Source organism: Rhinatrema bivittatum, chromosome 13, assembly GCF_901001135.1.
Source record: "Rhinatrema bivittatum chromosome 13, aRhiBiv1.1, whole genome shotgun sequence".
NCBI classification, from domain to species: Eukaryota; Metazoa; Chordata; class Amphibia; order Gymnophiona; family Rhinatrematidae; genus Rhinatrema; species Rhinatrema bivittatum.
In genome coordinates, this window is record NC_042627.1 from 19,640,698 (window position 1) to 19,665,659 (window position 24,962).

At 44.4% G+C, this 24,962-nt stretch overlaps 1 protein-coding gene across 3 annotated transcripts in view; it reads left to right on the forward strand.

Annotated features, from left to right (window-relative positions):
- The window catches only part of HCN4 (hyperpolarization activated cyclic nucleotide gated potassium channel 4), a 337,366-nt gene that overhangs the window by 118,116 nt on the left and 194,288 nt on the right, over positions 1–24,962 (forward strand). The window lies entirely within an intron of this gene.

Genomic DNA, 24,962 nt, shown 5'->3' on the forward strand with positions numbered 1-24,962 from the left:
CACTAATCTTTTTTTCCTAAGTGTCAAAGTGCAATGGGGCTGGCAGTGATGAGACTGAACTCTTGGGGTAAGAGTTAGATTATACACATCATTTTTTTTCAAGATCAAGTGGATTCATTTTACAGATGGGGGACCGACCTTTGCAGACTCAGAAGCTCATATATACCACAATCTTTAGATAATCCTTATTTTGGTACAATAAAATATCAAACTGTGAATTTGGTTTTCTTCAGGACCAATACAGCTATTAGAACTCCTTGTTCAGTGATCAGGCCCACTACATCAGTATTCTCACCTCCTGTTTGACTTGTCAGGGAATTTGCCAAAACTAATGGGGGTTTTTTTTTTCTTATTTTTAGAAAATAAAATGCTTCTGGCCAGCCAATCAGAAGCAAGACCTAAAAGGTAGAGATCTGGCTCTGAGGTTCTGACTCTAAAGGGTTTCTCTTGTTCTGTGTATACAGAAAAATTGCCTATGACAGAAATTCTTAGTAAATTCAAGCTACATTTATCTGACATGTAACTTTCACAACAGTAGATTCTACTTTCAGAGTTGTCTTCCAAAGTTTTTCTATGGCAATCTTCTATATTAGGATTCATTAGAAGGAAGCAGCAGTAACAGTCAGCTCAGGCATTTATTCTACCCTGTTCTGTCACTAACTGCATTTTATATTCTTTCATTCCTTCCCTTCCCTTTTTGTACCTTGCAATCTCATCCGTAGAAGTTCCATGAAATCAGATCCCCGCAGAGTCATTTCCAGCAACCGAACAATGTCTCTGCCTTGCATCACTCTTCCCATGACATCAGCTGCAGTCTGAGGATGAATTCCTGATACTGAAGTAATGGGGTGGGGAGGCCTCCCAGACCTATCCTGACAATCCACAGGCCGTGCGGTTTTCAGGATATCCACAATGAATATGCGTAAAACAAGTTTGCATATAATGGGGGTCCAAGGCATGCAGATTTATCTCATGAGCATCCTGAAACCTTGACTAGCTGTGGGAAACCCTGATCTAGTTCTTTCTACCCTCTAGTGAAGGGGTAGGGAACTCCAGTCCTTGAGTGTGACATGCCAGTCATGTTTTCAGGATATCCACACTGAATGTGAGTGATATGTACCGGTATTTGCATGCACTTCTTCCATTGCATGCAAATATATATCTCAAGCATATTCAGTGTGGATATCCTGAAACTGTGATTAGTCCTCCAGTGTTGCAAGTCAGAGTTGCCTATCCTGTTCTAGTGCAAAGGAAACCCTTCCTTTCTCCTTCCCTTGAAATTCAGTCTGTCATATAGACTCTTGCTTTGTGTTTGAAATATTTGATAAACATCTAGGGATATCCAGACAGCAAAATGGAGCTTTATTTTTATTCCTCTAAAAAAGGCAAAACAACCTACTGTGGTGACTGGCAACTATGGGAAACCTACATAGGATCTTTATCAGATATTTGGCATATATGCTCTGCTCAGAGAGTGGTGACAGTGGTAGTCAAGGGCAGGCTTGTAAATCAGCATGACTCAGATGTCTCTTCTCTCTCCCCCACAAACCCTTTTTTCCCCTTAAAAAGCAAAAGTTAATACAAGGTGAACTGTGTCGCCATACACTTTTGTGTTTAAAAAAAAAAGCTAGCAATTAACATTCACTTGAGATAGTAGCTAAGAAGGAATAAAACCCCTTTTACTGTACAGTGTGCCTGCAATGTATTATGCCTCCAGTGTGAAGATGTCATTCCATAATGCTGGTGTAGTGGAGGGTACTAAGAAATGAGAGAGCGCTGCTGCTGGTAATGTCAAGAAGCTTTTAAGATATGCAAGTGGATGGTGGAGGCCTAGAATTGTCTATAAGTAGAGGTGATGACCCCAAAACTATGACAAGATTGTGTTAAAAATCATAGGAATGTGATGATGGCGAGGAAGAAAGCGTGGCCAGGGATCAAGTAGGGTCTGAGGTGACACAGTAGGTAAAGGGCAACTGGATAAAATGTGAGAGCCAAGAGGTCCTTTTTGGTTATCTATAGTAGCCATGACAACTATCCTGGCCACAGCTTGCCTACTCGGTTCAGTGCCAGCACAGAAACTCAGGGAACGTGTGTGTGGCTTCTGGGTCAGGCAGATAAATTAAATAGATAGAGGGTAGCAGTGGGGATGGGAGAGTTGCATTCCATTATTAGGGTCCTTTTTTTTTCCTGTTCTTGCTACTCTGAACTGCAGAGAAAACCCTACTTTGGTTTCTTTTTAATAGTGTTTCTTATTCTATGTGCCATAGACACACCTTTGTCTGTCTGTAGAGGCCTGCCGCAGAAAGTCCGCGTTCTTTATTAGATCATATTTATTTAAATAATGACGAACTACATTTCTTAAAGAAAAACAGTGAAAGGTATCTGTCTTCTTTTGCTTATGCATAGCTGCATACTTGCTTCCTTTACAATGAGTGTTTTTGTTAATGACTCCCTGAAACTAGGCCATTCTGGATAAGGAATGCTGCATTTAATGGCCAATGTTCCATCAAGTCTATGATGTCATCAGGTGAAAAGGGACCAGGCAGGATGAATGGGGGCATAATGGCTTTTACCTTGTATTTATTTAAGAAGCAGCACCTGGAAAATGCACATAGCTACTAGCAAGAGCTACACACAAAAGGTAGCTGTATTCCCTGATGATCTTTTACATTATCCTTTCTTTTACCCTTCTGGAGGAGGGGGTGAAGACGAAAACAGTGAAAGAATTCAAAGGGGCATGGGATAAACACTGTGGATCCCTAAAATCTAGAGGATGGGAATGAAGAAAAGAATGCATGGGGGTAACTTGCTGGTGCGGCGGTTACTACCCTTGACCAATAAGCCTTCATACTCTTAATGCAGCTCCATCATTGCTCTCTGCTTCAACGGCAAGGGCTAATGGGGAATTGGATTCAGAAAGCAACCGAAGGCCCTGACTTTTATGGTTTAGGAAACTGATAAGAAGGGGGATAGCCTGCATGGTGTGGCAGGTGCCACCATAAGCTTGCTGGGCAGACTGGATGGACCATTTGGTCCTTTTCTGCCATCAGTTCTGTTTGTTTTTTGCACTTAGGCACAGAGTAACATTTTACATAATAAGGAAGTAACCTTTGAAAAATGGAACGTTGATAATATTATTATTATTATTATTATTATTATTATTATTATTAATAAGGTGCACATGGGCTGTATAAGTTAAGCAAGATAAAACAAGATATATATATACAAAGTATATGGAGTTATGCAAAGAACACCAAAACAGATGGGCACAGAGGACAACTGAGTTTTAGATCAAAAGGCACATTTCTAGGAAAAGGGCTGGATAGAAAGAGTACACAAGGGCAAGCAATTCAAAGCAGAACGTGATAGGTGGATAAAATTTAAACATGTTCTTTTTTTTTTTTTTTTCTTTCACAAGTTCTTTTTGTTTAGTAAATCATCTGCCTCTTCTGCTCCAGTTACAGCCTAGGGTGTGTTGAAAGCCTCCCAAGTTACAGGCTTTCTTGCTCTCTGGAAAGCATTATGCTAAGGGTGAGGGAGTGTGCAGATGGGGATGACTTTGCTTCTCAGGACTGCAATGCAGTGTCAGTTTTCTCTGTGCACTGCAGCTGAAGGGAGCAAGCCCAGGACCTGGTGCTTTTTTTTATGGGAAGGAACTGCTGCTATTTCTTCTGATTTATCACATCTTCTGAGGTCCTGGAATAAATAAATTAGGGCTGAGCACAAGTATGCTGAGACCACAGATGCAGATTCAGTAAGTATTTATTTTGTAAAACCTTCACAAGATTTCAGTAATCATTAAGTAAGTTTCCAGGAAGCATCAAGTGCAGCATTAAGTGAATCGCTGGCTTCTGGTGATATCTCAGAACACTTGACCTTTGGCTCGCTAATTTATCATGTCACCAGAAGCCCTCTGCTCTCTTGGTGCATTTCCCATTCATTAATGGGTACAGGTGCCTGACCTGACGTTCTCATATTTCAGCTCCTTTTCTCGACAGTAACATTGGATGAGCTAAGATCTCATGGTGGCAACTGACATCTTCTTCTCAACATCCTCTTCAGGGGCCACTTCTGCTGCAGGTGTTACCCCACCATTGTCCCTAGGTATCCAAATTTTGCAAGCCTGACCTGATAGCAGTCTCCACCCTGGGACTCTTGTCATTGTCACAAGCATGGACTGACACCTGTCACTTTTGAATACAAAGGTACAGGGTACAGACATCAAGAAAGCCCAAAAGGAGTAGGGAAGAAATAGTTCTGCTTCACTACTTTTCTCTGGTTCAAAAAATCTTCCAGACTTTTCAAATCAAATTCTCTCCCTCATTTCAATGGGTAAATCCAGATTCAAATATGGACCAGAGTTTACACTGAACTAAATCTTTCCCCTGTTGTAGTTGTCAATTAGGTAAAGGTTTTAATCTAACCATTGCTCACAAATCTTGGACATTTACAGGAGACAAACTCACAAGTTTGTTATGATCTTCAGAGGAATAGCCATGTTAGGCTGGGGTAGAAAAAATGACAACAGGCATGTGGCACAGTTTAGATCAACCAATTTATTGAGGCATGACTTTTCGAGGACAGAGACCACGTCATCAGATGCATCTGATGACATAGTCTATAAAGTGTCACCCACCTCCTGTCATTCTCAGCCCCAGGTACGATCTAGGTTTCAGACGGGTATAGCCTCGGTCTTGCTTTACATTTGTGAGGCATAATCAGGGGGAAAAAAGCAAGATTAAGGCACCAGCAACACTCAAGGAACTCAGCACGCTGCCATCCTAACTCCACCCAAGACATGCCCTCTTATTTGAAACAGAAATAATATTCTTTTTATAAATTTTACCTATTATATACAATAGGGGAGAGAGTGATTTAAGGCCTGATGTGCTCCATCACAGAGACTATAGCAATTAAGACTTCCAGTGAAGGAACAGTGCAGTTCTAACCAACGTAACTAACTGTCTCAAAATTCCCAAATTTTCTTTTCTACAACTTCATACAAAGATCGGGGTTGTCCATAGGTCAAAAGTATATTAAAACTGGTTCTAAATGCTGCTTAGAACTATTTTTTGTTGAGGTCAGCACAGGAGCACTGATCTTCTTGGGTGTGTTTGGAGATTTCAGTTAGTCTGGGTTTGACTAAGTGAGAGAGTTGAAGGCACCAGCCAGTTCTCTTCAGAGACTGTTCTGAAATCCCAGACATACACAACAGTGGAGCACAGAGAGGAAGACACACATCTCCAGTATGATTGTTTGAAGTATGTGTGTCTGTTAATGCGATATTTGTTTTAAAAATAAGGTACATTCCAGGTAAGGTTCAGGGTAGGCAGTTTAATCATTAATATTAAATTAACCTGGTTGTTTTGCAATGAATTTTCATCAGCCATTGATAGCATGGTCAGAGTTGACTGGAAATTTGGCAAATGTAATGTGGATAAAACAAGTGATTTTGCAATAATTGTACCTACATATGGTTGTAAAAGCCACAGTTATGGCTTGCTTTTAAAAAATATATAATAAGTGATCTTGGCTTTCTTTAACAAGAAGTGGGCTACAGCTCTCATAATATGTGGATACACATAACTTCTAAAGAAGTAGGTTCTCCTAGATCAATTCAGTTGGCAAGAACAGGAGCCTGAGCCAGGAGCAGGTCTAGGTTTACTATGTGTGCTGCAGTGAGAGACAGACTGGCTATATGAAACTGCAAGCTATCTTATAGCAAAGCTGATAACAGAACCCACTGAGAAAGCTAAAAGAAAAGAAAAGGGTGAAAAACAGCAGCGCTGCTTCTAAAGTGAGAGGAACCATTTTGTTGTCTATCTGAGGTGGAAACAGTCTGACAATGTGCGTCATCACTGTGCACCAGGTTGAGAATGTAGGCCGAGTACACAAGAGTACAGATAATAGTGCTTTACTACACATAACACCCCCAATATGAAAACCCTCGGTGGCACCTTTCTCAGATTTTGTATATAAATATACAGCCACTGGTTGTGACTGCATGTTGAGGAGCACTTGAGCCTTTACTCAGTGCACTGTGGTAATAGTGTGAGAAGTCAGAGAAAGAGAATGTGAAAATAATCCTCACCATACATGAGCGAGCATCTGAATTTAGTTCCTCTGTGCTAGCTAGAATAAGGATATTTAATTGTCTTTTGTTTTCCACAATCAGCTAGCCCAGTTCCTGTTAGTTGCCACGAATAAACACTGAGGGAGCCCTCTTAGTACACTCCAGAAGATAAATGTGGTTAGTATAGTGGAGGAACACACAATTTTGTTATTTAAAGAGTATAGATAAGTTTCTGACTGCTCCAGAGACAATGTAAGAACATAAGAAATTGCCAGGCTGGGTCAGACCAAGGGTCCATCGAGCCCAGCATCCTGTTTCCAACAGCGGCCAAAACCAGGCCACAAGAACATGGGAAGTACCCAAACTCCAAGAAGATCCCATGCTACTGATGCAATTAATAGCAGTGGCTGTTCCTTAAGTGAAATTGATTAATAGCCGTTAATGGACTTCTCCTCCAAGAACTTATCCAAACCTTTTTTGAACCCAGCTACACTATACCCAATACAGCATGAGGATCGCAGTCGGGGAGCGACATCCAGGACCCTCTGGCACTCAAGCCATGCCCACGATCAGCATTGCAGGAGGTCACGTCCACTAGCACTGGCAGAGGGTATGACAATTCATCCTAAAGAGTCAGCTAAGTGTATATTTGCCACAAAGTCTAGCTAGACTGAAACTTTCCAATACCACAAAGAAAGAGAGTACAGAAACCTTGCAGCAGCTGTCCTAAGTGCTATAATTAGTGAGGTTCGGGTGGACCCTTGGACACTGTGGCAGCTGACCATTCCCATGGGTGGAAGTCCCGTGAGGGGCCACAGGTCAGGCTCAGCTCTGGACACACAAACACAGATCTTTCTTTATTTAGACAGTTTGAGAAGCCACCAGAGGTGGCAGTAGTGAGTAGAAGACGTAGCCCGGCTGGGCTAGTATTCCCCAGGGCGCTGGAACAGCGGTTCCTCCGGTAGCAGTGACAGCGGTTCCACATAGGAGATGGCACTGGCACTGGAACGGGGGCAGGCCCTCGAGGAGCAAGTACCTGGTTCCAGGGAGAGAGCTCTGAGGAGTGGATGATAGTAGTACTCACTGATGGTGTCTGTAGCGAATTCTTCCAAGAAGAAGAGGAGATAGATGCAGGCAGCGAGTCAGGGAACATGGGCCCTCGAGGAGCGAGTACAGGTTTCTTGATAGCAACCTGAAAGAAGCAAAGAGGCCCCCGAGGAGCAGGTAGCCCGTTAGCAGAAAGAGTCCAATGGAAGTTGGAAAGGCAGAGTAGCTGGGTACGGAGAGCGAATCCCATCCATAAGAATACCCCCTTACTAACCCAACGGCTAGCAATAAACTGTAGGCTTAAATATCTGGGCAGCGTGACACCCCTGAGGAACGCGCCAATGAGGAAATAAGAATGAGGGCCGTGCGCCCCCTAAGGTACCTGTAGAACATGGCGGGAGGCAGCGCCCAAGCCGGTCCGGGGACGCCGGAGAGGACGGCAGGCGGACGCCGCGGCAGCCCAGGCGTCCGTCAAGAGCAGGAGGAGCGGCAAAAAGGAAAGGTAGGCGGAGTGAAGCCGTCGGGAAGTGACGGTCGCAACACTAAGTAATTGTGCCAGAGACATAAGGGAAGGGGACACAATATGAAAGCCTCAAAATTCACAGGGACTGGAGAATTCACTGGAAAGAGACAGAGAAAGAATAAAAGGGTTAAACAGACATCCAGAGTCAAACAACACAGAAAAGAAACACAAAACACGTGTTATCTGCTTACCTGCAATTATAGACTTTGTCCTGCTGTACCTGCAAGACAGAACTGGGCCACAAAGATTTACCTTCTTCAGAGCAGCATTAATTACTAAATTCTTGATTTAGAAAGTACAGCAATTAGTACTCAAGCCATACGTATCTGATTGTTTTAGGGTTCTCTTCATTTAAAATACTTGTCAAATAGGAATTGAAAGAAAACCGAGCGGTGTTAACTGTGGAAATCGTACGGTCCCTTTATAATATTTTCATTACTTGTTTCGCACTGTTTTAAACCTGAGATAATAAATCTGAGTGGCTCAGAATTTGTAAGATTTTTTTTTTTATCTGCTTACATTCTAGGGTTTTTTTTTTTTCTATTTGGGCTCTGCCTTCTCTCTCTACCAGTGGGAGCCTTGCTGGGTGGGTTCCGGACCCCGGTTCCTAATATTGGGAGACCCGGGAAGAAGGAGAATTCCTTTTCTATCCTTTCCCCCTCTCTGGGCAATTACAATTTGTGCCTCCACTGATACCACCTGAAACCCCATTGCTGTTCCAACGCTGCCTCGGCCACACCACAGCGGGAGGGTCACTACGCACACACCCTGGAGGGGCGGGGGGCTTAGAATAATTTCCAGAGCCCTTGGGCTTGAGCCTTCCAAGGAGATTAACACAGGCGGTTAAGCTTAAACCGGCAGCTCAGAGAGAGTTTCTCTTTGCCAGCTAACCTGTCCCAGCTCCGCCACAATTCTGGGCTCCTGAAACCTCTCCTCCTACAAGAACTGACTGCATCTTCCCACCCTCTTTATTTATTTCTTTTTAACTTGATGGCCTACAATTCCCCTTCTTCGCATCAAAGTGGGTTACAATTCTAAAATTCAAGCACAGGACAATCCCCCCCTGTACCCTGCAAGTAGTCAGCGCGGCAGAGGAGCACCCGACCTCGGTGTGTTTTTTCCTGCAGCGGCGGCTCAAAGCCACCAGGTGTACGGATGTTTAAAGAATCTGAAAGGTATTTGGAGATCCTGTAAGCTCATCACCTCTGTCTTCCACAGGACCTTAAATGGGAAGTGTAAACAGGCAGTGAAAGATTGCCATTCCTGAAGTGCTCATGCTTTTTGTGGGACAAGCGATGCAGGCCCAGAGTTTGCCATTGTGGCTCACTTCTGGATCTATCCATGTGGAGTGGGCACAGATGGAGTCTTCTTTTTTTTTTTTCTGCTTTCCCCTGTGGCACTGAAGGCTCAATTAAGAACTCTCATTAAGCTGTCAACACCTTAGTTCTGAGGAGTTATGAGAGAGAAAGCATCTATTCAGCAAGAATAGGAAACAGTAACTGCAAACATTCTATATTTTCCTTTTTGTTGTAAATACCTGCAACAATTCTATCGCAACATTAAATGCAAACCTGCCCCAGGATGTGGAGGCGTGACTTCTAACAGCAGCTCTGTTCCCTGTCATCGAGGTTCTTTTTCAACATTTGAGACCTCCCTATACAGGACGTATGCCTCTTCTACCTCTGTAACCAGGACAGGAGGTGACAACACATGCATTTTGGGAGCAGAAATCCAAGAGAGCAGTATGTGATGGGAGGGGGTTAGATGGTGCACAGCAGAGCACCAGTAGCAGCATACGAGAGGCTGCTAGTGTTGTAGTTGTGATTTTTAAATGCTGGGGACCCTGAGCAAGGTCCCTGCTAATGCTGTAGGCCTGGGCTGTGATCTGGAAGCAACCTAAAAAAGCACTTCCTGTTTCAACAAAAATGGGGCAAACTTCAAGAGCTTATAAAATAAAAACTAAATAGCAAAATAAAATAATTAAAAAAAGAGTGATTCTTGGTGGAGGCTCCCTGCTGATGCTCCCACCTAATTTTCAAAGCTCTGGGTATGTGTGTGTGTGGGTGGGGGGGGGGTCACCTGACCCGATTTTGGGGAGTCCTAGAACTCAATTTTCACTTAAAAAAAAAAGACAAAATAAGCATTGGGGCTATGTTGGGAGGGACCTCTTCTTGCAGCCAAAGGTGGTTTGGGGTCTCAGAATGTATCAAAAATACCCCAGTTCAAACAGGTGCCCAAGATGGATTATGAAAGTGGGGAGAGATGTCTCAAAATGGGACAAAAGCAAGGAACCTTTGTGATCAAAGGTGCATAAACCTTAATAGGAGGATTATGGGGACCCTCTAAATGTTTCATTTTTAAGAAAATTTAGGAGACTAGGACTTGAAATTTGAGTGGGCATATGAAGTATTTTACTTTATAATGAGAATGTATGACAGAGAAAAAAATGTAAACCAATATTAAAATCTTTTCCAAACTATTTGAAAGAGAAAAAAAAACAAGTTTTCTAAAAAAACCCAAAAAACTCAGACTCCATTTTGTGACTGAAATTCTGAGGAAAGTGTTTCTGGTCTATGTAAATAAGCTAGTGACACCATTTTGTGAGCCAGTGCTAGAAGGAAATGCTGCGGAGGGCTGGCGGACTTATACATATGCTTCTCACATATAAACGAATTCAGATTCCATCTTATCCACAAACTATTTCTCAAAATTCCCAAATTTTATTTTCTACAACTTCATACAACGATGGGGGTGTGTGTGTGTGTCCATAGAATAATGTATATTAAAACTGGTTCTAAAATGCCTCTTAGAACTATTTTTTGCTGAGGACATCACAGGAGCACTGATCTTCCTGGGTGTGGCAGTTGGAGAGTTCAGTTAGTCTGGGTTTGACTAAGTGAGAGAGCAGAAGCACCTGCCGGTTCTCTTAGAGACAGCTCTGAAATCCTAGAAATACACAATAGTGAAACACAGATAGGAAGGCACACATCTCCAGTATGGTTGTTTGAAGTATGTGTGACTGTGTTAGCATGATATTTGTTTTAAAAATAAGGTAAATTCCAGGGAAGGTTCAGGGTAGGCAGTTTAACCGTTAATATTAAATTAACCTGGTTATATCATGGTGAATTTCCAACAGCCGTTGATTGCCAAATTTCCAGTCAACACTTATAATGCTAAGGGAATGGAGTGAGTGATTTCCCAATCACTATACATATGAATCCCTATGTCTGTATATGCCACTGTTATGGTTTACTTTTAAGAAATATATAAGTGATCTTGGCTTTTCCTAACAAGAAGAGGGCTACAGCTCTTATAATATAGGAAAATATACATATCTTCAAAAGAAGTATGATTTCTCCAATTGGACTGATTTATGAGAACCAGAGTATGACGCAGGAGCAGCTCTAGTTTACTGTAGTGGTGTGTGCTGAGGTGAGAGACAAGCTGGGTCTATGAAACTGTAAGCTTGCTTTTCTGATAACAGAACCCACAGAAAACTGAAAGAAAAGAAAGGGATGTCAAACAGCAGAGCTCCTTCTACAGTAAGAGGGACCATTTTGCTATTTATCTTTGGTGGAAATAGCCTGTCACTGAGTCATCATTCTGCTCCAGGTTGAGAATACAGGCAGAGTACACAAAAGTACACAGAAGTGCTTTAGTACTTGTAACATCCCCAGTCAGAAAATACTTGGTGGCACCTTCTCAGATTGCGTATATAAATATACAGCCACTGGTTGTGACTACATATTGATGAGCACCTAAGCCATTAGAACATAAGAAATTGCCATACTGGGCCAGACCAAGAGTATATCATGCCCAGCATCCTGTTTCCAACAGTAGCCAATCCAGGCTACAAGTACTTGGCAAGTACCCAAAAACTAAGTATATCCCACGCTACTGTTAATAATACAGTGGCTATTTTCTAAGTCAACTTGATCAATAGCAGGTAATGGACTTCTCCTCCAAGCACTTATCCAAACCTTTTTTAAACCGACCTACACTAACTGCACTAACCACTTCCCCTGGCAACAAATTCCAGAGTATAATTGTGCGTTGAGTGAAAAAGAATGTTCTCTGATCACTTTTTTAAATGTGCTACATGCTAACTTCATGGAGTGCCCCCTAATCCTTCTATTATTCGAAAGAGTAAATAACCGATTCACATTTACCTGCTCTAGACCTCTCATGATTTTAAAGACCTCTATCATATCCCCATCAGTCGTCTCTTCTCCAAGCTGAATATCCCTAACCTCTTTAGTCTTTCCTCGTAGGGGAGCAGTTCTATCCCCTTTGTACAATTTTGGTCACCGCATCTCAAGAATGATATATTTGCAATGGAGAAGGTACAGAGAAGTGCAACCAAAATGATAAAGTATTCAAGGTGTGGTCTCACCATGGAGCGATACAGAGGCATTATGCCATCCTCTGTTTTTTGGGTTTTTTTAAATTTATGTTTATTGATTTCAACCATATAAACAGAGGAACAGTGAAACAGTATTCATACATCAATAACATATAGCCTGTTCTCACCCCCTGCCCCCCTCCCTTTGTCCCTCCCCCCTTCCCCGCCACTTCGGTTCACTATGCCACTATGTGTTTGAAGAAGAAGAAGAAGCCACTTCATGTCAGGTAAGGTATTGTCAATGTCTACCAGAGTTCGTGATAAGTCTTCAGTTAACACGAGAGTTCTTGAAATTTGTTGTGCCATTCACTGGGCAAGTGTCGGATAAAAAGGCCCCAGATCTTGGTAAAAGCCCCTTTCTTCCTGCCTGTCGACAATAGCCATGTGCGGTAATTCAATTGTAGCAGGAGGAACATTTCAGAGTGCCAAAAGTCTATCGGCGGTATCGATGATTGTATCCAGTGGGTAAGAATGCATTTTTGCGCCAGACCCATGGCTTTACTGACCAACAAGCCATTGTGTTCCCACCAATTAGTGTCACTCTCCCCTACCCCCAAGATGGCCATTGCTGCCGAAACAGAAGGCCCGCCTCCCAATGGTTTAGCCATATATTGCCCCACCTAAGTCCAAAACTATCCATGGGTCAGGGATGATGGCAATTCGAAGCATTTGGGGCATGCTGGACTCAGAGTAATATGCATTTGATATGCCCACCATGGTGATATTATAACCCTATGCACTATCCTCAGATATTGTTCCCTCCCATTGACAGCAGGCATCGCTTTGTTAAAGATCTGAATCGCCTCCAATAAATCCTCTTCTGCGACTTTAATATCCAGGTCTCGACTCCAGAGCTCAGCCAGCGTCCCCATGGTTTGACAAGGCACCGCTGCAAGCATAATTTTATAGAGAGTTGCTAACTATTGCTTCCAGGATTTAAATAATGCCAGCAGTCTCTGAAAGGGACCCATCCTGTCTCCCTGATTTATTTGTCCACAAGATTTGGACATGTAACTTGCCATTTGAAGATACCAGAAAACATCTGGTGCCCTCCAGCTAAACAACTCCTGGCATTTAGTAAAGGTATATATTTTTTGGGTTTGCAGATCTAGGAGGTTTGCAAGTGTTTCCAGCCCTCTCTCTCTCTCAGAGTATGATAAAAGCGCCCCCCTTGGCCAGGGATAAATTTGGAGTTACCACATATCAGCTGCATTAGAGATACTTTCCATGGTACTGTCAGACGCGTGCACATAGCCCGCCAGCCATATCTAGTGTAATTTGCCAGGATATTGACCCTCAATTGCGTAGTTAGGACTTTTTGGGTGGCATGAAGCACGAAGCGTAAGTCTAATGGTTGCACCAGCTGAGAGTCCAGATTGGTATCGGAGAAACACAAACTCCCAAATAACCAGTCCCCTACCAATCGAAGTGCACATGCCATATTATAAAGAGAGATATCGGGGAACCCCCATCCTCCTTGGGCAACGGGAATCATCAATTTGCGCAATGCTATTCGCGCTTTTCGATTCTGCCACAGAAATGCTGTACACATTCAATTTAGGCTACGGGTATCTGCTTTGGAAATCACTAGGGGTAGTATTTGGAGAACATAAAGAAGTTTTGGAAGGAGTGCCATTTTAAATAGTGCTATCCGGCCCATCAAAGGCAGGGGCAACTCCATCCAGCTCGACATCAACTTTCTTAACTTCTCTATGACTGGAGGGATATTCACTGCATACCAATGAGCAGGATTGCCTGCAACATAAATTCCCAGGTACTTAAGAGATTTTTCCACCCAATGTAGAGGAATGTCAGGCCAATTAGATTGTAGATGACCTATGACATCCAATACCTCAGATTTGTCCAGGTTTAATTTAAGACCCAAAAAGGAGCCAAAATCCGCAAAGATCTTCAATATTTTTGGGAGGAGACTGGGTGCTTGTGGAACAAACAACAGAATGTTGTCTGCAAAAAGAAATATGTTGGGCAATTGCTGACCCTTATAGGTGGTGTGATTATCCAAGATCTGCCGTAGCATATGCACAAGGGGTTCCAATGAAAGTATAAACAACAAAGGCGACATGGGACACCCCTGACGAGTCCCCCTCGTTAATGAAAAGGGTCTTGACATACTATGAAAAGTGCGGACATACTACTGCCGATCTCAGGTTTGAGGGTTTTATAGAAAAATGGGGCCCTGGATGACCTGCATAATCTTGGCTTCCTGTATTGGGCGATTTAGTTGAGACAACTGCTCGTTAGTAAGACTAGGGAGGTTTATAGATTGCATAAATCGGTTTCTAGCCTCCAAGCCCTCCCTGTCTGCACTATAAAGCTCTTGATAGTAATGAAACATATTAGCTATCTCGTCAGCCTTGGTCACCGGATTCCCTGTGAGGTCTTTAAGATGTGCAATATGGGTGGATTTCCGCTCGCCCTTTATAAGGTGGGATAGCATTTTACCTACTTTGTTGCCATACAGGTACAACTGGTGTCTTAAAGAGAACAACGAGGATGTCGCTCTTTTATGTAGGAGCTCATTAAGTTCTGCTCTAATCAATTAAAGTCTTTTTTTTGAGATGCTGTGGCATTTTGAATTAATGCGGCTTTATATTGGTTATATCTAGCTGTCAACTCTAGAATCTGTTTATCTAGTTCCTTCTTGCGCTGTATGGAATATTCGATAATATTACCCCTCAATACTACCTTAGCTATTTCCCAGAATAAAATTGGGGTATCTTGATGGATGGTATTAAAAAGTAAATATTCCTTCCATTTGGTGGTTAAAAATTCCCTAAAATCTTTATCCTGCACTAGCCAAACTAGCATTTTCCATGTCTCCGGGTCTCTATATCCTCCCCTTTTGCGCATGCCACAAGATATTGGGCTATGGTCCGAGATGACCAGGGGTTCAATTGCAGAGCTCTGGAGTTGAGGAAACAGGGATTCATATATTAAAATATAATCAATCCGAGATCGGGCATCAGACACACGTGCCTAGTGAGTAAAATCCTTACTTTCAGGATTTAACATCCTCCATGAGTCAAGTAATTGTAAGGAATCGCACAGGAATGGGATACCTTTATTCAGGCCCAGGGGAGGAGCGGTCCAACGCATGATCTGCCACACAATTAAAATCCCCTCCCAACACCACAGGGCTTCGCTCTAGGGTCATAATTTTGGTCACAATATCAGGGAAGAAATGGTGGTCATATTGGTTGGGACCATATATTGATGCTAAAATAATGGCTTTACCAAATAGGAGTCCCTCAATAATGATATATCTCCCGTTGGGGTCTACAATTGTCTTCTGTTTCTGAAATGATACCGTTTTATGAATCAAAATAGCTACGCCTCTACCGTGGGCTACAAAGAGCTGATTAAATCCTTTCTTTTTCAATTTAAGATGAGTGTTGGCCTTCATGTGCGTTTCCTGCAGAAAAATGATAGTACCTTTTAACCTGTGGATATTGGAGAGAACTTTTTCCCTCTTTACCGGGGTACCTAAGCCTGCTACATTCCAGGATAAATATTTTACCCCTTCAGCCATCACTGTTAGCTAAGGTGAGAGTAAGACATTTGATTGCATCAGAAATAGGGCTATAGGACTCACCAGTACCCCCCAGAGCTCTCTGTGTACTGTGCCTGGCAGGTACATACGGAGCTAACAAGTGAGGTTTCTCTCCTAATACCTGCCTCAGTACATGAATTTTTATCTTTACATGTTTCATACCGCGCCATATCGTACCTTCTAAACATTTCTGTATACCCACCCACCCACCCATTCCCCTCTCCCCCCGTCCCTTCCCTCCCCAAAACATTCTTTTGACTAAGGGATTCATTCCCTTCATGATGATCACACTGAGAGCGCACGGGTGCCTCCCCCCTTTTACGCAGAGAACCCCTCCTTAGGAGGAATCCATCTCAGAGTTAAACCAGCTGATACATACAATATGTTAACCAGAGTCTGCAAATCCATTATAACTGGTATTATTTAACCTGACAAACTGGATATCTGGTTGGTAGGGATGTGCAGAGGGACGCCATATGTTGCATTCGGGATTCGGATTCATCAGGGAGCAGATACATTGCATTCGGCCATATGGCGCCCCGATGCGTTAATACGGCGATTTCTATTCGTGTCCCAGCTAAAATTAAAATTAACTACAACCCCCCACCCTCTTGACCCCCCCCCAAGACTTACCAAAACTCCCTGGTGGTCCAGCGGGGGGTCCGGGAGCCATCCCCTGCACTCTCACACCCTTGGTGCCGGTTTCATCATGGCACCGATAGCCTTTGACCTACCATGTCACAGGGGTTACCGGTGCCATTGGTCAGCCCCTGTCACATGGCCATCGGTGCCATCTTGCGCTCCTACCATGTGACGGGGCTGACCAATGGCACCAGTAGCCCCTGTGACATAGTATGGGCAAAGGCTATCAGCGCCATTTTGATTACTGGCAGCCGATGGCCGGCGTGCAGAAGATCGCTCCGGGACCCCTGTTGGACCCCCAGGGACTTTTGGCCAGCTTGGGGGGGCTCCTGACCCCACAAGACTTGCCAAAAGTCCAGCGTGGGTCCGGGAGTGACCTCCTGCACTCCAGCCGTCGGACGCCAGTACTCAAAATGGCGCAGATCGCCTTTGCCCTCACTATGTCACAGGGACCGACCGTCCCTGTGACATAGTGAGGGTGTGAGAATGCAGGGGATGGCTCCCGGACCCCCCGCTGGACCACCAGGGAGTTTTGGTAAGTCTTGGGTGGGGGGTTTGTCTAAATTGATTTATTTAGGCGGCCGAATAATTCGGCGAAGATTCGTGTATTCGTGGGGAATCGCGATACGTTTCGCTTCCCCCCGAATACAACGAATATGGCAACAATTGTTGCGGATTGCCAATACGTAGGGACCGAATGCACACCCCTACTGGTTGGATCGTCGGATAACTGAACTTGAAGTCACGGCAAACTTAACATTAGTCTTCTAAACATTTAGACCTGCTGTCTCGTTTGTACAGCCTGTTTGGCCTTCTAACAAATTCCGCCTCATTCCCTATGCGTGTTATTTTGAGGTGTCAATAGTCAGGTATCGGTTTCCAGAGTGTCGTGTAGGTAACTTTTCGCCTCCTTGGGGGTGTTGAAGAATTTAATCCCCGCATCTGTCCAAACTTTAAGCCGGGCTAGGTAGAATATGGCGAAACGAATCTGCCGATTTACCAGATTTCTGCATATGGGCGCAAACGCTCGCCTTAGCTGAGCCACATTTGTAGAGAAATCCTGAAAAGTTAGGAGACGTTTTCACTCATGCTGCAGCTCCTTCTTCTTGTGGTAGTCTTGCAGGATTTGCACCTTATGGGCGTAGTTAAGGATTTTGCCACTACCACCCTAGGAGATTTCCTGTCTGGTTTTTTGGGCCAGATTCTGTGCACCCTTTCTACCTTCATTCGCCCCACCAGGTCTGAGCTTTTGCAAATATGAGTCAGGAATAATTTCATCGAGCCCCACGAAGTGCAGGTTAGCTCTTCGAAAGCGATTTTCCAGGTCATCTATTTCAAGTTCTTGTGAGGCTACCGTTTTTTCTAGTTTCACCAGTTTTACTTGAATCGCAAGCGTGTCGTCCTTCACCACATGGATGCGCCCCTCCATAGTGTCCATTTGCGCATTATAGTCATTCAGGGAATTTCTAATCTCAGCAATTTGTGAAGACAATTCGTCAAAGCGGGGGTTCAGTGTGGCCACCACTGCTGAAGTGACGGATGCCATCGCTGCCACATTCTCTGCAGCTTCGGGGCTTGCTGGTATGGCGGCGGCCATTTTGGTGTCAGATTTAGCTGGCTTGTCTTTGTCTTTTGGCAGCAGGCAGTTAGACATGCCGTCTCCCCCTGGCTCTGACTTGCCAAAGAGTCTGTCGGCGCTTACTTCGGTGATTATTCACAAGTACTTCTGTTGATTTTTGCCGCGATCTGCCGCGATGGGGCGAGTTGGAGGGGAGAGGTACCTGGAGCGTGAGGTAGAGACGTCCTCACCGCATGACGTGGTCTCTTGCCATCCTCCGTTTTTTTCACCATTCCTTTATTCAGTACACTGTAGTAATAGTGTGAGAGGTGAGTGAAAGAACGTGTGAAAATAATCCTCACCATATACGAGCGAGCATCTGAATTTAATTCCCAGCTAGAATAAGGATTTTTAATTATCTTTTCTTTCTCACTGTTCCTATTAGTTTCCATGAATAAACACAGAAGGGACACTCCTAGTACACTCTGGAAGATAAACACAGCTAGTGTATTGGAGGAACATGCTATTTTGTTATTTAAAAAGTATAGATAAGTTTCTGACTGCTCAAGAGACAACGTACCCAGTACAGCACAAGGATCACAGTTGGAGAGCGAAATCCAGAACCCTCTGGCACACTGACAAGAAGTGTTGCAGCAAGCCATATCCCATACCACGGGAAGAGGATAAGAAGAGTCATCCTAAATAAAGTCAGCTAAGAGTATACTTGCCACGTCTACCTAGACGGAAAATTTTCAACACCACAAAGAAAGAGAGTACAGACTCTCTGCAGAAGCTATCATAAGTAATTGTGCTAGAGACATAAGTGAAGAACAAACAGTACAAAACCCTCAGAATTCACAGGGACTGGAGAGTTCACTGGAAAGAGACAGAGAGAAAGGAAAAAAGTTAGAGACATTTAGAGTCAAACAACATCGAAAAGAGATGGAAAAACACTTGTTAACTACTTACCTGCAATTAGAGAATGTTGATTTTGTCCTGCTGCATCTGCAAGACAGAATTGGGACATAAAAGTTCACTTGCTTCATGGTAGCATAAATTACTAAATCCTTGATATTCAAAGTAGAGCAGCTAATACGCACCATACTAATCCCACCCAGAAAAATGCCAGGGCCAGGATTCCCCAAGCCCCCTCGTACCCGGTCTGGTGAGGATCCACCAGCGAGGCCTAGGCCGAAGCCTCTGCCTTGCATAGGCCGAGGACAAAGTAGGTCACTGTGATCACAGCCTCGGCCTATGCAAGGCCGACAACTCTGCCTAGGCTGGATCCAGGGTCTAGGCCAGAGCCCGGGTCCAGGCCAGTCATTGCAGCCCAGAATGGAGGCAGAGTCCCGCAGCGATTGGCCTGGGCCCGACACATTCACTCCAGTGGGTGGCATCCATTGAAGAAAAAAAGAAGAGAATTTGTTTGAAGCTGCTCCAAGGCTTGGGGCCTAGGCCTGGCCATGCCTGGGCTCTGGGTCTGTGTCTGGGCCAATGCCCTGGCATCAGGACCTGCCCTCCGGGCTAGGCTGCAGTGTCGGGCCTGTGCCAAGGCCTAGGTTAAGGCCCCGATGTCGAGACCCAGTCTCTGGGCTGGGCTGCGGTCTCAGGCCGAGGTGTCAGGACCTGATCTCCAGACCAGGCTGCGGCATCGGGCCTAGGCTCAGGCGTTGGGCCTGGATCCAGATTGAGGACCAGGCCTCTGGGCTGGGTCACAGTGTTGGCCCTGGGTTCAGGTCTAGGTCCAGGCATCATGACCCAGCCTGGCCACTTCTGCGAACACCCAATGGATCAGATAAGTGATTGCTCAGTGGTAGTGGAGGGGGGGGGGGGGAGCTTGGATCTTGGCTGAGGCCCCACTATCAGCACGGGCCTAGCCAGAGACTCTGGGATTGCGTTTGGGCCTAGGCCATGGCCCCTTCTTTGGGCCTTGGCCTATGCCTTAGGCGAAGCCTCTGTCTCGGGCCTAGGCCAAGGTACCAGCATCACGCTATGGCATAGGCCAATGCCCCTGCTTTGGGCCTTGGTCCATGCCCTAGGCAAGGCTCCACTCTCGGGCCAAGGCCTAGGCCTGATGCATTCATTTAAGACGAATGCAACGAATAAGGTTTGTTTCATTCAGTTTTGGGGCCCCCAACTGAAACTAATAATAATCCTTATTCATCGTGTTTTATGCATTCATTTTAATTGCACATCCCACACATGCATGATTTAAAATATACCGACTTCTGTGCATAAACAGGGCTTTACATGAGTAAGTTGTGATTTTTTTCTCTCAAGAAATATACGCAGATTAGTTTTTAAAATAGGTAGGAAAAGTCCACACTTTCAATGCATGCAGGTATTCATGATAACCATACATACACTTGTATGCTTGGGGGTAGACATATGCGTATTTTATAATCTGTGTGTACCTCATATGCACAGGTTATAAAATGCTGTTGTAGATTTTTGCATGGTTATAGACTTACATATATCGGGTTACATGGAGTTGTTTGAAAGTTGCTCTCTAAATGTTGCCACAAAAGAGAGACTTTGAACAGCCCTTTCCTCAACAACCAGGACAGCTACTGCAGCCCCACAGCCGGTCTCGGTCATTCTGAAAATTGGGAACTATCCTTAGATATCCATTGAGCATCCCAAGGTAGTAATCATTGGGTCATTTGGCTAATCCTTGCGTTTTCCCAATGCTCTTCAGAAATCATTTGTGCATTTGGTCAGCCCATGGTTATTTAGTTAATTTGTTTAATAGAATAAAAATTAAAAAAATATAGTTAGTGATGGGTAAATAAGCCTTTATGTCGGTGGTATTGATTAAGAAAGGAGGAAATTAGTAACTAACAGGTTTTGGCTACAGTGGTAAAAGGCATCTAAGATTTAGCGAACAGGACAGCTCTTATTGACAAAGTGATCTTCCAACAGCTGGGATAAAAGCACATTGGGTTCATGGTCTCAGAAATGTGTCATCATCCAGTTTCCTAGGAGTGCCCTGTAACATTAAACTGAGATCAAGGAGATTTTTTTTTTTATGTCCCATCTCTCCCATTCCAATTTTACTCTCCATGTCAGTGATGCAAGGTGAAACAAATGATAAGAGAGAAAAGACCAATGCAGAAAGTTACAGGGTCACATGGTGTCCCACATTCAATCAGGCAATTCAGGGACCTGCATTTTAGAGTGATGCTACCTAGTAGTATAGAAAAAGAGAGAAGATAAACATTTCAAGGCCTGTAGTCATTCTCTAGCAACAAAAGGCGCACTGCGCAAGTAACAGATATATTGGGAGAGAGAGGATCAGCCTTATCTCTGCTCTATGACTAGCAGGTCGTTGCTATTATTTTGCTGTATGCTTAGTTACTGCAGATTAGAAAATATAAACTAAAGTTCAGTGTGATGTTTCCCTAATTTGGTGTGTTGTTCAATAAGTTGGCTTGATGCACTGCCCGATGATGTAAGCTTCAGAAAGAATGCAACTCAAATTCTGACATCTTTTTTTTGCCAGTTAGCAAAGAGTTCTGAACAAAATGAGGCTATTTTAACTCATCTGTTGAGCAGACATTAGCAGAAAATCACAGAGCAGTCACATAAGCGGCTTGAAGCTTTCACTTTTCTGAATACAGCTTGAGGGCATGGGGAACCTCTTATGCTGACTGTTTAATAAATATGCTCCCCTTTTTAAGACACTTTTCATTCCCCGTGAACGCCCCTATTATTTTCAGTAGGCTTGTCCATCTATCTGCCATACTGTCCTTCAATAGATTGGCACCAATTTTGGTAACATATACCTATTAGTAAAATGTAAAAACAAACTCAGACTCTTCAGGTTTTTAAACTCTAGTGTATTCCTCGACGGAAGGGCACATAAAATGTGTGAGAGTCTGCTGCCAGTTTGGGAGTGCAGCACCAGTCTCTTGATAGAGTGCAATGGAAGTTGGGTCAAGCAGATGGTGTATTGGACCAAGGCCCAGAGTCAAGAGGGAGATTTTCTTTACTGGGCTTGACAGGGCCCCCCCTGCAGCTTACTGCTCCCCTCTATGAACCCCTTCTGGTTGCTCCTGTATCCTGCTCCCCAGGAGCTTGCACAAGAAGATAAAGTAAGGACTCATTCCAAAATATAATCAAACAACCAACTCTTTTATTGTGTGGGGTTGTGAACAGTCAAAGGTGACAATTGAATAAACAGATTGGCTGTAAAAGCCTGTGAATCCCTGAACCAGGCTATAGCAGGATTAGTTTTCAAAAAATAGGTTGATACAGTTTACTCCTACCTAAATAAACTTTGAAAATAGTAGTACATACAGTGTAACAAGTACCTCTCCTCCAATTATTCCATGCCACCCCTTGACAAAATGTCACTTCTTAACTTTTTTTCCTTAGTACTATTTCTTCCCAGACACACACATTTGTGTATGTTTTAGTTGTAATCCACAATGATCTTATGGAATGTGTGGAATATAAGTTTCTGAAAATAATAAATATCTTGGCTTGCTGGCTGAAATTGGGGAAATGGGGTTCTTCAGGGGCGGGGAGACTTAATCTCCTAGGCCCTTGGTGTTGTTATAGATACAGTCTTTCAAAATCACTCTCACCCCAGTTACCGTCTTTCAAAATCACTCTCACCCCAGTTGTCCTAGTCACTGGTCAGGGGAGTCCTCCGTGGGGAGAAACATTTTTTCACATGGGGTGCCAGTAGCCAAAGAACCACAGAGTCCAGAAATGGTGTTCAAAGCAGTTTATTTAAAGTTTGAAAATAAGAATCCAGGCTCGTACAGAGAAAATTAGAGACAGCATCAACAGAATCAAACAAAGGATGCCAAAGTATTTTTTCTATGGTAAATTGCCTAGATGTTGTTCTACCTGAACAAGTATCCAATTCTAGGATCCCTTCCCCTTGGAGTGTAGGATAATCTTTTAGGCCCATCATGAAACAAGGGCTGGAAAGGATGGCAAAACTCCTTGTTCAAAAATAGATCTTCCAAAATAGATAACTCCAACAGTCTATGCAAAAATCCCAAATTCACAAAAATCTTCACAATATACAAAATCCTCAATATCTGCAGTAGACTGGTCACAAAAGCAAAAGATCTAGAATCCAGCCCTTTGAGATACCAGGGGTTTGCTCTTCTCTCAGGAACTTGGCTCACACTCCAAAAATAGCAAAATTTTCCAACAATTTCCAAATTCTTCTATTCTTTAACTCTCCTCTCTTGGTCTATCCACTATCAAGCAGCAAAGGCCACCACTTGATCACTCAACTTGGGGAGAGGCATGCTAAGGGGGAATTTTATATCCCTGAGAAAGGAGGAAAAGGGAATTAATTATAGACAGCAGTTAACTAGGACGTTGAATTTTGCGGTCTGGGAAAAATAAACATGGGATAACTTTCTGATGCGGCTGTTACTACCCTTAACCAATAAGTCTGAAACTTCTGATGCAACTCCAACATTGCTCTCAACTCCAACATTACTCTCTGCTTCTACAGCAGAAGGTAACAGAGAATTGGACTCTAACAGCAACCAACAAGGGCTCTGACTTTGATGGCCTGGGAAACTGGTAAGAATGGGGGATTTGTATGGCTCAACAGAAACTATCATAAACTTGCTGGGCAGACTGGATGGTCCGTTGGTCCTTTTCTGCCGTCATTTCTATGTTTCTGAGACACATCCCACAAAAAGGTGGAAATAAAGCAAAGGGGGGGGACTCCAAAAATGCAAAATTCCTCTTTAAGGAAAATATAGGGAAAATTATTAGTGACAGGTAAAGCCAAGTCACACACAATTTCCTTTTACCACTCTGGAATCATCTTTTCCTAGAAGAGTTCCAGCCTTATCAAGGATTTTCTCTGAATTCCCCAAGCCAAGCCTTTTCTGGACCTCTGGTCATCTACTACTGGTGAGACCTTCAACCACTTCTCTTGTCTGGTTTTCCCTGGATGAGTCTCTTGCGATATTTCCCTTGTTGAGAACGGGGCTGTTTAGTGTGCCCTTGGGCCTCAACCCGGGCCCAGACCTTCAGGGCTGAGCCAAGGGTTGACGGTGGCTCCGCATGGCTGAAAGGCTGACCCTCTGCCAGGCCTGCAAGCTCCTAGGCCAATACCCAAGGATGTTGGAAGTTGAATGGTCCTCCGACCATTCCGAGCCCTTTCGGACCTGCTGCGAACAGCATGGAGCAGCAGGCCTGGCCTGAGGTTGAGGGCAAACGGAGGCCTTGACACGTAGACAGGACTATGATGGATGCGGGGACATCTCGGACGAGACTGGGTTGATGCGACGGCATCACAAGCATGACAAGGAACTTGATCCAAACAAGAAAGACATAGGGCAGGAGGACATTGGCACTGTCTCTCAGGGCGCCCTACTCAGCCCACCTTCACGGGCGGACCCAATGGGCTGGTCACGGACCATCCTGTCCCAGGGGAGCAGTACAAGCGCAGGAAAGACCCAGGCAAGGAGGAACTCCAATGACGAAGCTGGTGTCACCCGAAGCTCCCTCTAAGGCTGGCGGGAACAGAGGCTCCGGAGCGCAGGGAAGAATCCCACCTGCAGACCGCACCAATCTCGGGCATACACCATCCGGGAACCACGGCTCTGCAGGAACAAAAGGCTCAGGAGCACCAGACGAAGACACAGGGAAGAACATCCTGGCAGGCAGACACATCAGGATAAGGAAGATCATGGCGGAACATCAGGACATGGTCAGGGACCTCAGGCAAGACACGAAGACGTAGTATAAAAGCAGACGAGACGAGGAGCTCCACGAAGAACAGAAGACCTTACAAGGCTCTGGCAGGAGCCTCCAGAGGGAAGTCACGATGATGCAAGGCAAACACAGAATGAAGTTGAAGTCCTTTTATAAGGCTGCAGACTGGCGACTCCCTGGGAGGAGTTTGGCATGCCCACACCTAGCTGGCCCTATAATTACGGAGAAGTGCTGCGGGCCGGCCCCTAGGGAAAGGGCGTGACACAAACCAGGAAGTCCATGCAAGCACAAGCAGCCTCAGGCAGGCCCCAAGGACATCGAGGCCTCCCAGGCTCTGGAGCAAATCCTGGACCGTTCACAGGCGAGACCCTGGCTTGGAGCAGCCTCCAGGAAGAGGTAAGGAGCCTCCCGTAGCACCGCTACAGGAGGGTTCATAACATCCCTTTG